This window comes from Dermacentor albipictus, chromosome 6 (assembly GCF_038994185.2).
Source record: "Dermacentor albipictus isolate Rhodes 1998 colony chromosome 6, USDA_Dalb.pri_finalv2, whole genome shotgun sequence".
Lineage (NCBI taxonomy): Eukaryota > Metazoa > Arthropoda > Arachnida > Ixodida > Ixodidae > Dermacentor > Dermacentor albipictus.
The window spans coordinates 91,070,249-91,082,623 of NC_091826.1; the positions used below are offsets into that span (position 1 = coordinate 91,070,249).

Below are 12,375 nucleotides of genomic sequence, written 5' to 3' on the forward strand. Positions count from 1 at the left end.
TCACAAGAGAGTCCCGTAACATGGAACAATAAGTGCGTGTAGGCTTATGCCAAGAGCTTTGACTGAGACTTGGTCATAGAGATCTCGAAGTTCCCTGACATCCAAAGATGATGAGACTGGCCTCGGATCTCAAAGGCTTCTAATGTGCTCATGAACAATTATACTTTCACCTCCAAAACATTTCATGAGAAAATCTATGGGATCCTGATAGCACTCTTCGGTTGCTTGGAGTACAGATATGGCCGAAGTGGCTGCTCCACTGAGTAGTACAACCACCCATGCCCGATAAACCACCCATGCCACTCAGGCAAATAAAATTGTCAATAGTGCAGAGCTCTTCCTTAATGTGCAGGGGCGTCTGTTGTGGTACAGCATGCAGATATTCTAGTCCTGCAGGCAAAGTGCCCATTGGGCAAAATGGCCCGAGGTATTTTTCAAGAACAACAGCCAGCGTAGTGCAAGGTGGTCTGTAACTACATCAAATGGACGGCCATACAAATAAGGCCGGAACTTAGAGCTTAGATGATGGCCAGGCATTATGTTTCTCTCACAGGGTAATTTGTCTCAGCTTTCGTAAGCGTATGACTTACATAAGCCACAACATATTCAGGAAACCCTTGTTTGCGCTGGGCAAGAATATTGCCAAGGCCAGCACCACTGGCGTCTGTGTCGACCTCTGCAGGGGCTGATAAGTCATGACGGCGAAAAAAGATGCTGGCAAAAGACAAAGCCTTGTGAAGGCCTCGTCTCTCTCGGACGATCACGAAGTAAGGAGCCCGTTGCTGCTAAGTCGTTGGTTCACCACTGCAAAGGTGGAGCCTCTCTAAGTTTCCAAGTAGGCTTGTGATGTCTTCGGTGGTCGATACCTATTGGCTGACTCCCAGCAGTTCCAAGGAGCCTGGCTTCCCATCAGGACGACCTTCACTTTTGCGTCGCTAAATTTCAGCAAGTTTCCGTGTCACTATGTGGCTTGCGTCAGCGGTGCACTGCGATTCTTGAAGTTGGCGCAATTCAGAGAACACAACATTAGGAAGCTCGTCAACGTGTAGTTTGTGAAAGCGCCAAGTTGTGGATAGAAGCAGAACACGGGCTAGGCGCTCAAACAGTTAATCAAAAGTTCACACTTCTGCCAAGGGTACCAAGGCAGAATCATGCCACAGCATGTCCGAAGTACTTGTGCCACCCTTGATTTCATCCGCAACATCGCTTTGCAAAACCGAGTCAGTGGGTTCCTTGCTTTGCTTACGGTGCTTCTTGAAAGGTGCGGTGTTGTCATGCTTCTCAGCTGGCCTCTTTCACCGTTTTTTTTTTCTCTTTCGACTGATAGCTCAATTGGGCAGTCTGGAAATATAGTGGGCACTGTATATCTGGAGAGGGGCGCTTTCCAGGTTGCGCAAAGCAAGACATTACCACTATAGACAGCTTCCCAGGTTTTGTTCACCAAATGTGCCTCGAAGTATCGTTTGCAGAGATGGTCAGTAGATTGCAGTGTATGGTATGGTATTCCTCCAAACCCAAAGCCGCTCTTCTTTCTGCACAGAGTACGAAAGTTTTCCGGCACACAACTTGTACCCTGCCGTGCATCGAGGGGCGAAACACTTTTTCTCCATCGCTTCTATGGTTGCTCGCACCTCATAAATTCACATGGTCAAGGAAAATTGTCAAGGATTGCGGATAGTTACCCAAAACAGGAACAAAGACATTTCGATGTCAAACATGGCCTCATGGTAGAGCAGACTGAAGTGGCACCCCACAGATTTACGCCTACTGGTATAGGGAAGGCGAACATGGAACAACTTTTCTACGTGGCGGCTCCGCTGCACCTTTGGGCGGACCTCTCATCTTCCTACATCGTGGTCAGGGGCTATATGATGCTGGCAAAATTGCGTATGAAGCGTCTGAAGAACACAATATTATCATTAAGCTAGCAGAAGCACGTGTGCCACTTCAAGCCGTGCAGAACTGTGTCCATTGTGCACTCAAAAGTGGCGGGCGCATTACATAGTCCAAAAGGCATTGCATTAGATTCATATAAGCCGTCGGCTGTGACAAAAGCTGTCTTCAGCCGATCGGCGCCCTCCATAGGTATTTGCCAACACATTGAGTGCAAAGCGAGACATGAAAAGAATTCTGCACCTTGTAGACTGTCAGTCACATCTATGTGCAGGAGAGGGTGGACGTCCTTGCAAGTGATCTTGTTGAGATGCTGGTAGTCCACACAGAACCGCATGGAACCATCTTCATAACATGGATGATGGAGGATGGCCATGGACTCCTAGATCAAATTACCTCGCGGCAAAGCATGTCACTAACTTGTTCATTGATTACACGACGTTCTGCAGGAGATGCACGATACAGACGTTGCCGCAGTGGTAGTTTTTTGAGCCGGTGTCGGTACAGTGTGTAACACTTCACGTCCGGCTCAGGGAACAGTGCCCAACATCGAAAGAACAAAATTCTTCTAAGAGGCACAAAAGCTACAAATGCAGGACCAGTGTAAGGCCATCGACAATACAAGGACCAAACATACCACTGGGCGATGTCAGATGTAAAACTTCACTGAGCGCAGTGTAACTAGCAGAGTAATTGTCGTCGGGCATGTCCATAACTTGTACGTCGTTGAGTACTTCTACATTGGTATAAGACATTCCCTGTGGAGCCCCATAACATGGTATGGGAATGGCTTGCAAATTAAAATGGTACTGTAGCCCTGTGTGATGGCCACTGCCGCAAAACGTAGCAGCAGACCTTTCCGAGTTGTCAAGTGGATAAGTGGAGACGGTAGTGCAAGAGCATCTGAAATTCTGCTGCAGTACATGGACACGACCATTGATGCATTAGGAGGAACGTAGGTGGTGGCGTCTTGGACGAGTAGTTTCCTCGAAAGTGAAGATTTCTCATTGAGCAGTAAATCTAACAGTGGCGAGAGTTCTGTTTTGGCCTGTGCACAATGCCGTTGGCTAATGGAATTGTGGCGTGAGAGCAAATCCTAGCCAAGGATGTCATGAGAGCACGGGGGAAGGATGAATTCTATGTTGTATAGAATGTTGTCAATAACAAGCAGTGCAAGCCGCGAAGGAGTTAATGTGCTGAGTACTAACTTTGCAAAGGGACAGCCAAGAAAGGGGCAGCGTAATTTTCTGAAGTAAGCTACAAAGCTTAGTGTTCATAACACATACGGTGGCTCCTGTTTCCCCAAGTGCATATGCGCGAGTTGCGAACGTCAACAAAACAAAAATGTTTGAGGGTCTGCATTGAGGACTTTCACATTTGAACGGTGCTTCAGCCCTTGCCTCTACGACTGTGACAATTAGTTTTACTCCTCCCGAGTTAGGGGTTGAGGCCGAATTTGTGACAGTGAATGGCAGGTAGTTGGCATTGGGCACAGTGTCGGCGACATAGCCGACGGGGAGTCGTAACATAGATGGTTGCCTGGCTTTTCACTAGTGGTGTGGCGCTACGCTGCTGCCTACTGCTGCACATGGTTAAAAAAGTGTGCAAAATGACTGGCGTAGCCACACGCAAAGCATATTGGTGAGTTGTCGGGAGTACACCACCGGTTTTTGCTGGGGCAGGCCCTGTCCATGCCAGAGGATGCATAGTACGAGGCAGCTGCTTATGACTGCATGGCAGGCTGCAATCGGGACCTAGCCACGGCGTTGGTATAATGGAGAGGCCTACCTGGAGAAAGAGGTTGGGTCCTTGCAACGACTTCAGCATAGCCGAGTGGTGCATTTACCGCGACCTGTCGGGGCGTCGCAACAACTACAGCGTAGCTTAGTGGTGCAGCCGCAAGAAGATGTTGGCGCTGGTCTGGCAAGATCTCGGCAATTTCTTGCTCGATTGCGTGATGGAGCGGAAGCATAAGATTTGAGGTAGGCTGTTTTATGTGCAGCGGCTGAGCGATGGTCATCAAAGAGAGCTGGCGTGCAACTTCCTGACAAACGCTTTCATTTCTGCTAGCAGAGGTGATTGATCGGAGGTGGTAGCCAAACCAGCAATGTGTTCATTGCACAATGAAGGGCAACGTGTCAATGAGCGCTGCCTGTGGAGCTCCTCGTAGCTTTGGCTTAGAGAGATGATGTTAGTCACGGACTGCGGATTCTTTGCAAGTAGCGTTGAAAGTATCATCCACTATTTCTTTCATGACACTTCAGGTTTTGTTGGACTCCACCATTGCTGCAGCGACTCTCTTGCAGAAGTCTAGGGCATCTGCAATGCAGCTGATAAATGACTCACCCGGCTGCTGTGCACATTCTTCCAAACGTGACCTTCAATGCAGATTGCGCACAGCATGATGTTAGTCACGGACTAAGGATTCTTTGCAAGTAGCATTGAAAGTATCATCCTCTATTTCTTTCATGACACTTCAGGTTTTGTTGGACTCCACCATTGCTGCAGCGACTCTCTTGCAGAAGTCCAGGGCATCTGCAATGCAGCTGATAAATGATTCACCCGGCTGCTGTGCACATTCTTCCAAACGCGACCTTCAATGCAGATTGCGACAGCAAGGCGGCCAAACACAGCCACTACACAGGTGTTGGACAAGGACCGCATTAAAAAAATCGGTCTCATGGCTGTGTCAAAGACTGGCCAACACCGCAAGATAGAAGAGCACGTTGCTCAGTTTGGTGAGATTGCCCCATTTGTTGTGGGCACTTACCGTCTCATATGACATCGGTCAGTCCTCCACGCCAGTGTCTTCCATGCCGCTGAAAATGGCAAAGTCCCTGTGGTGAGGCACACCAGCGCGCGACCGACTGAGGAGGCGCTTTCTGGGATGCGTCTTCAGGCATGGCTGAGCGTACGGTACGGGATCAAAGTTCCAGGATTGATTTTGTAAGCCAAAGCACTCGCCATCTCTTGTAAAGGTGTTTATCACCAGTGTTTGGGCCAACCGTCATAGTAGGGCACGGACTCGGCATGGGCGGTGTTCCTCCAGCACAGCACTGGAGGTTGACCCACTAGAAAGTGCTGGAGAGGATGGCCCACTACAGCGTTCTTCACCACACTATAGATTAAGTGTGCAATTTAAATTTGACAGCGCTTTCTTTAGAGAAGAAAATAACGGAGTTTAGAGACATGGAGAGGCAAACTATAGTTGGTACCAACTACAAGTTTCCTACTCTGGAATGCAACACTTGTGCTATATGTTGCCAAGTCTTCTAAATCACGGATTCTATCAATTTCAATTTGTTTTTGTGCTTCAAGCAAGTTTCACATGAAAGTTAACGCGAGAGCATAATTTCATATACATGATGTCTCCATTGTATTTGCTACCTTGTTTAATGATGTAATCTGATGAAATTCCTAATAAAGCTGTGTTTCCGTGAACCCTTCTAACGGGCAGCAGGCTCGTCAAGCTGCCAAATGGCAGTTTTATTCACTGCTGCCGTCTGTCAAATAGTTGAAATAAATGCATTGATGAATGGAAAGGACTGGGGCTGTGAATACTGAAATGCATACGATTGCAAATACTGCAAGCACAGCAGCCTGTCATGCTTTGCTGGCAAACGAAAGCATGCAATAAAATCAGACAAAGTGTGAAATGATCTCGCAACAAGTTGGCCAGCAGTGACCTGAACCAGTGGAAAGTTTTCAAATGATGCCTCTTCTCAGTTCTATTGCACCATTGAGAAATGTAAAAACAAAACTAAGGTGGGTCTGAAGGTTGCAGTTGTAGAAAGGCACTTTCCAGTCGCATCAAACATTTTAAATGGCTAAAATGCTCTCTGGGTACGTACCAGCCATGTGCAGCTTTCTGTCGCAGTCCATTTTTTTAGTGTCCTTTTTCTGACGATTTAGTTCCCAAAGCTGTTTATCCCACAGTTCTACTTTGAAAAGGCATTGATAGGAAACTTGCTCATGCTTTCTGAGGGAAAATGCAAGTCGCCATTCTACAGAGGCCAACCACTACGTTGATCACGAAGTGCCACAACCATCTGTGGAAATTGTGAATTGTTATCGCTGCTGTGTGGCGTCAGTAATTATTGAGTCAACGTGAGATGAATTTCGGCGTAATGTTTCTTTATGTCACATGCAAATACAAAGGCTCTTTATTTCACATACATGCTCTTTATTTTAATTACAAATACAAAGGCTTTAAAAGTTCTTTCAACGGGCTACATAGCCTCTTCTCCTTGAGGTGGCTTGAGTGGCACCAAGCTGGTTGGTACAATTCCTGCCTCATAATGGTTCCGGATGTCAATCATGTGTATTTTGCACAAACCCAAAAGATGGTCAGGCACCTTGCTCATCTGACCATTAAGGGAAAATAAAAAGTGTTCATTGTTCGATATCTTTGTGTGTAGCTCTTTGTTTATGTCATCAAGAAGACTGTCTGTGTCATCTTTCTTGCGCTTAGTTTTTGGTGTTTTTTCGAGAGAAGAGGTTGGTGAATTGTGTAAAAAGGCAGTAGAAACATCTTGTGGAGAAGGCAAAGAAGGAAAAGATTGTGAAGAGGAAGAATGAGCTACGGAGCCTGAAAGATAAGTAGAGCTAGAAGGGGCATAATTATTAGTGTTTGTTTGTGTGGTGCCTGTGTCGGTGTGATGTCCGTGAACCATGGGCAGAAGTATTTGCGAAGGGCTTTCCGAACATTGGCTGAGAATTTCTTGAGCAGAATCTTCATCGAAGTCGAGGTTGGTTGTCGTTCTGCAAAAGAACACACTTTAAATTTCACTTTGTTGCTTTGCAATTTGTGCGTTGAGTGAACAACTGTTTGATACATAATGCCTTTTTGTCATATGGACTGGTTTTCGCCAGGGCAACAGCTGAACACGTTGTCATGTTCACTGGCTTGTTTCCCTAACTCATGCCTGCCAATTCTGCTGAAATTGTAAAAATGCAAATAAAGAAATTGTGATGGTACCTGTACTGCCCTTTTATGGCAATGCAAGGCAATAGACGGGAGCATTGCATAATCAAGGAGTACTGGAGACATACGTGAAATTCTTGGGAAACATTTAAAAATATTATAAAGCTACCTTATTCTTGCACAAGTACAATATTTCCAATCAAGAAGGTCAGACAAGGAGACAGTGCCATGCCATTCACTGCATGCATAGAGTAAGTATTCAAGCTTTACACTGGGAAGGCTTAAAAGATCAACGGCAAATATGTCGACTTTCGGTTTGTGGATGACATTCCACAACACTGGGGATGAATTGCAACAAATGAGTTAGGACTTTAAACCGAGAAAATGTAAACCTAGGTCAATTACTCAATGGGATCCCCGATCATGAGAAGGAAATTTACAGCACGTAAGCATGGGTTGGAATGCATACGACAGACATTATGAAATCCTGACTGGGATTGTTAAAAAAAGTGTACAGTCATTGCATTCTACTGGTGCAAACATATGGGGTAAGAATGCTGAGGTTAACAATGAAGCTGAAGTTAAGGGCTGTGCAAAGAGTGCTGGAATGAAAAATGTTAGTTGGTGTCACGCGTATGTTAACGCCTGGTACGCTTGCTTGAGCGAGCGGTAGGAACACACGAACGCAAGATGCAGCACACACGTAACATTCATTCAATAGGCTATTTTAGCAACAGGAACACACGGTAAGATTCAACACATTGCACACGGCATGCGTCCTCCCTTACTAAGCTTTCCGCTCGCACTACCGCGTTTACAAACGTCTGTGCGGCGATTGTCTATTCGCTGTAGTAGGAGCGCTTACAGTACCGGTACTGTTCGACGCGAGTATCGACGTCCCCCGGTCTGTTGTCCGTCGATGCGATCTGGTCGTCGTCGGTCGTTGTTAGTGTCCGGCGTCACCGATGCCCCAGCCGACGTGACGACGGCACGGTCGCTGAGGGGCTGTCGCGCTCCGGCAGAGCGGGGCTCGTGCCGGCTGGCGCTCCCGGTGCGCGCCGGCCCAGCTTGGTCCTCCGGACGGGATGGTGACTGGCTGTAGCCAGCCTCCGCGCGTCTACGTTCAGCGGCAGCAACGCTGACGTGTCCTCGCAGGCAGGTCCGGGCCAGCGGTGGTTCCAGGGACGTCGGACATCTGCTCGCCGAGCCTGGTACTCGGGCGGGACGTCAATGTGCCGCCTAAGATCTGGGGCAGGACCCAGACAGGCGATCTCCGGCCGTCTTCCCTTGGAACGCTGCGCCCGGTCCCCACGTCCTTCTCTGCGCGTGCCCCTTCTCCAAGATGGCGGCTCCACGCGCTCGCTCCGCTCTTTCTTCCTCGTCTTCTTTCCTTGTCCACGCTTGTCACTCTTGACAATGGCCCCCTTGTTTTCCGAGTTTTCGCTTCGCGAAAACTTCCCTCACTGCTCATCACCTCTTGGGTTTACACAGACACTGCACTTCACTTCCCTACGCCACATATAACTTCACTTCACCGCTTCGTTCACTCATCACTGCACTTCACCTCACTGCACTACACCACATACAACTACTCTTCGCCGTTTCTTCCTTCACACCTCACTGCACTCCACCGCACTTCACTGCACCCACGCGCATATCACGTAAGCACATAAGTTTCTGCCGAGTCTTAACACTACATCAATGTCAACGACAGCACCATTCACACGGCATTGTCTTCCGCGAATGTTTGAGGAAGACTCCTCAGAAGCTCTAAACACTACATGCATGCGCTGCACGGTGTTCCCCTGTATCCGAACATATTCACACAGTAAACACGTAAACGAACATATTCCGAAAAGTCAGTGATGTCCTTCGTGTCACGTTTACTCACTAAATCCGCGTACTCCTGTCTACCGGTTGTGTGACATCGATACAGCCAGACAGGAAGCTGTGCACTAGTCCTGACTCTCGACGCCGGCGCCTCATCGCGGCATTGCCTCGAGTAGAATGATTCATATGAAACCAGGAGTTGGGGCGGGACCCAGCCCTGCATGCCCTGGGCTTGTCAAAGTGGTCGGACACAGCGATGATGCGTCCATTGCTCTTCAATTCTTGAGTCCGTCTTTTCTCACATACGCTCGGTTTAGACATCGTGCTTGTTATCTTCGCCTTCTGAGGGGTAAATTCTATTGCTGGGATGTCTGCTTGGTATGGGCTTTCGGCAACCAACTCTGTGATGACCATTCCTGCGTCCTTTTGAAATGGTTTCTCAATAGGCGTAGTCCCTAGAGGTACCTTTGATATCAACCTTTTTGGTATGGTTCTCTGACATACCTCGCAAGAACTCACAAACCGATTAGTGTCACTTTGCATGCACGGCCAAAAGAATTGTTCTGATACTCGGCTGGTCGTCTTCCTTACTCCTTGATGGCCAGCCATTATAGTGTCGTGCGCCAGCTCGAGGACTGCTCTTCGTAAACTCACTGGCACTACTAGCTGTCGTGTTTCTCTTCCATCGTGAGTTCTGGCTATACGGTAAAGTAATTCTCCGACCTTCTCAAACTTATATACGACCCGGCTCTTCTTATTCTGAATCCATTTCCCTAACATTTCAAAATAATGTCGCACCGTACTGTCCGCTTCTTGCCTTTTCTTCATTTCTGTCCCGGTTATATCGATGGCGGTGCCTGAAGTATTCTTTATACCGACATCTTTCCTATCCGGGTTCCTTGTGTTTTTCTCTACTGACCCTATGCTAGCTTCTCTGGTATACGGATCCGAACTTCTTTCGTTGTCTCTGCCACCTGCTTCGGTGGATTCATGCTCCGTCCTACTTGTAATTTGGATACTGGGAAAACTCCAGAGGGGATCTGGATCATCCACTCTTCTAACTCCTGGCACATTCCCAAGAATGACGTCGTAAAGCGGTTCTTTGACGCACCCGGCTTCAATCCAACCGCAATAGTAAGGCGTCAAAAGCAACACACGAGCCATAGGCATTCGCCGTACTGTACCATCCGCCAATCGAACTGGTGCTTCTGTACCGGTGATATCTCTGTCCGACACCATGGATCGCCTTACCATAACAATGGTGGACCCGGTGTCTTTGAGTACTGACACTTTTCGTCCTTGCAGCACTCCCACTACTACTGGCATCGAGGTTTCCGGGTCTTCTGACCTCGGAACTGTCATGACAGCGCCTGCCTTGTCGCTGTACTCCGGCTCCATTTGTGTCCTGTCACCTTCGATGTGACATTTGCTCGCAACAACACAGGCAGTCTTATTTTCTGAATTACCTCGGCAGGTTTGTATTGTATGTCCATGCCGTCCGCATCCCTCGCACTTCAACGTCGCATTGCGAGTGCGACCCAAGGGACAATTCATAGCCCGATGCCCTATCTTGTCACACATAAAACATTTGATTGTACTCCGAGTATTTTCTCTCTCATCTGGTATCTTCTTATCTTCTTTCCCCTTTCCCAAGTGCCTTTGGCCTTGGGCTTCTAAATACCGGTCGGCGTGTTCAGATAGTTCAGCCACCGTCCTCAAGTTGCGCTCTTTCAGGAATATTGCCACGCCCTGATGACATGATCCTAGGAACTGTTCTGCAATCATGTTGTCCCTCAAGTCTTCAAATGTCTTCTCTACGTTAGCCATCTCCAACCAACGACCAAAGTAGTTGGAGATTCGTGCGGCGAATTGCTGACCCGTTTCATTTTCTTGTGGCTTGGAGTTTCGGAATTTATCCTTGAAACCTTCGGCCGTTAGTCTGAAGCGTTGTAGGAGAGCCTTCTTCACCTTGTCGTAATCTAGTGCGTCAGTCGCTGACATCCGGCTGTACACGGCCAACGCTTCCCCCACGAGACACATACTCAATCCCGTCGCCCAGTCACTCTTCGGCCAGCCTTGTCCAGTTGCTATTCGCTCAAAACGTTGTATATAGGCATCTAGATTATCTCGCCTTTCGTCAAAGGGGGCGATAAGCTTTTGGGGACACACTGTCGCTATTCTCTGAGGTAGCACGTATGAGCTATTTCCTGCCTCTTCTCCACTATTACTCATGCGCAGCTGCAATTTCGTTTCTGTAAGCTCTTTTTCCAAAATCAAATTCCTATACGCACGCTCGTCCGCATCCTTCGCTCTCTCCTCAGCTGCCTTCGCTCTCTCCTTATCTTCCTTCGCAGCCTCTCGCGCCTCTGCGCGTTCTTCTCTTAATCGCTTCTGTTCCTCGTGATATAGTGCTATTATGGCTTCGGCCGACATGCCCGCGGCACTCCCAGCCGTCATCAAACGTTCAAGGTCCATTCCGCTGCTCAATACACCCCGAGGCACGTGACGAAGTTAAAGAGATCCTGGCAGGCTCGCCAATGTTGTCACGCGTATGTTAACGCCTGGTACGCTTGCTTGAGCGAGCGGTAGGAACACACGAACGCAAGATGCAGCACACACGTAACATTCATTCAATAGGCTATTTTAGCAACAGGAACACACGGTAAGATTCAACACATTGCACACGGCATGCGTCCTCCCTTACTAAGCTTTCCGCTCACACTACCGCGTTTACAAACGTCTGTGCGGCGATTGTCTATTCGCTGTAGTGGGAGCGCTTACAGTACCGGTACTGTTCGACGCGAGTATCGACGTCCCCCGGTCTGTTGTCCGTCGATGCGATCTGGTCGTCGTCGGTCGTTGTTAGTGTCCGGCGTCACCGATGCCCCAGCCGACGTGACGACGGCACGGTCGCTGAGGGGCTGTCGCGCTCCGGCAGAGCGGGGCTCGTGCCGGCTGGCGCTCCCGGTGCGCGCCGGCCCAGCTTGGTCCTCCGGACGGGATGGTGACTGGCTGTAGCCAGCCTCCGCGCGTCTACGTTCAGCGGCAGCAACGCTGACGTGTCCTCGCAGGCAGGTCCGGGCCAGCGGTGGTTCCAGGGACGTCGGACATCTGCTCGCCGAGCCTGATACTCGGGCGGGACGTCGATGTGCCGCCTAAGATCTGGGGCAGGACCCAGACAGGCGATCTCCAGCCGTCTTCCCTTGGAACGCTGCGCCCGGTCCCCACGTCCTTCTCTGCGCGTGCCCCTTCTCCAAGATGGCGGCTCCACGCGCTCGCTCCGCTCTTTCTTCCTCGTCTTCTTTCCTTGTCCACGCTTGTCACTCCTGACAGTTGGTGTAACATAAAAAGACGGGAAGAGCGTGGTGTAAATCGGAGAGTAAACTGAATAGCCAATATTCTAGTTTAAGATAAAAACTGCAGTTGGGCAGGCCATGCAATTCGTAGGGCATAGACTTACGGAATGGGTGGCGAGAGAAAGGCGCAGTCAAGGAAAGCAGAAAATGAGGTAATGAGATGAAATTAGGCAGTTTGCAACTGCAAGTTGTAACCGCCTAGTGCAGCACGGGTAAGATCAGCCTTCGTCCTGCAGTAAAGATAATGGCAGATTATGTTGATGCTTGGGGATTGCTTGCACCAAGCAAGCAATCCCAGACAACAAATACAACTTGAAGCCTTGAACCTTGCTCTAAATGGTGCCTGGCATAATGAACAAAATGCGATGACTT

At 48.8% G+C, this 12,375-nt stretch overlaps 1 long non-coding RNA gene across 1 annotated transcript; it reads right to left on the reverse strand.

The window, feature by feature from the left end:
- Positions 1-6,055: 6,055 nt before the first annotated feature.
- LOC139061289 (uncharacterized) lies at positions 6,056-11,958 on the reverse strand. The gene is made up of 2 exons (XR_011515331.1): positions 7,688-11,958; positions 6,056-6,654 (listed from the first exon to the last, which is right to left on the reverse strand). It is a non-coding gene; the product is annotated as an uncharacterized lncRNA (long non-coding RNA).
- Between the last annotated feature and the right edge of the window lie 417 nt (positions 11,959-12,375).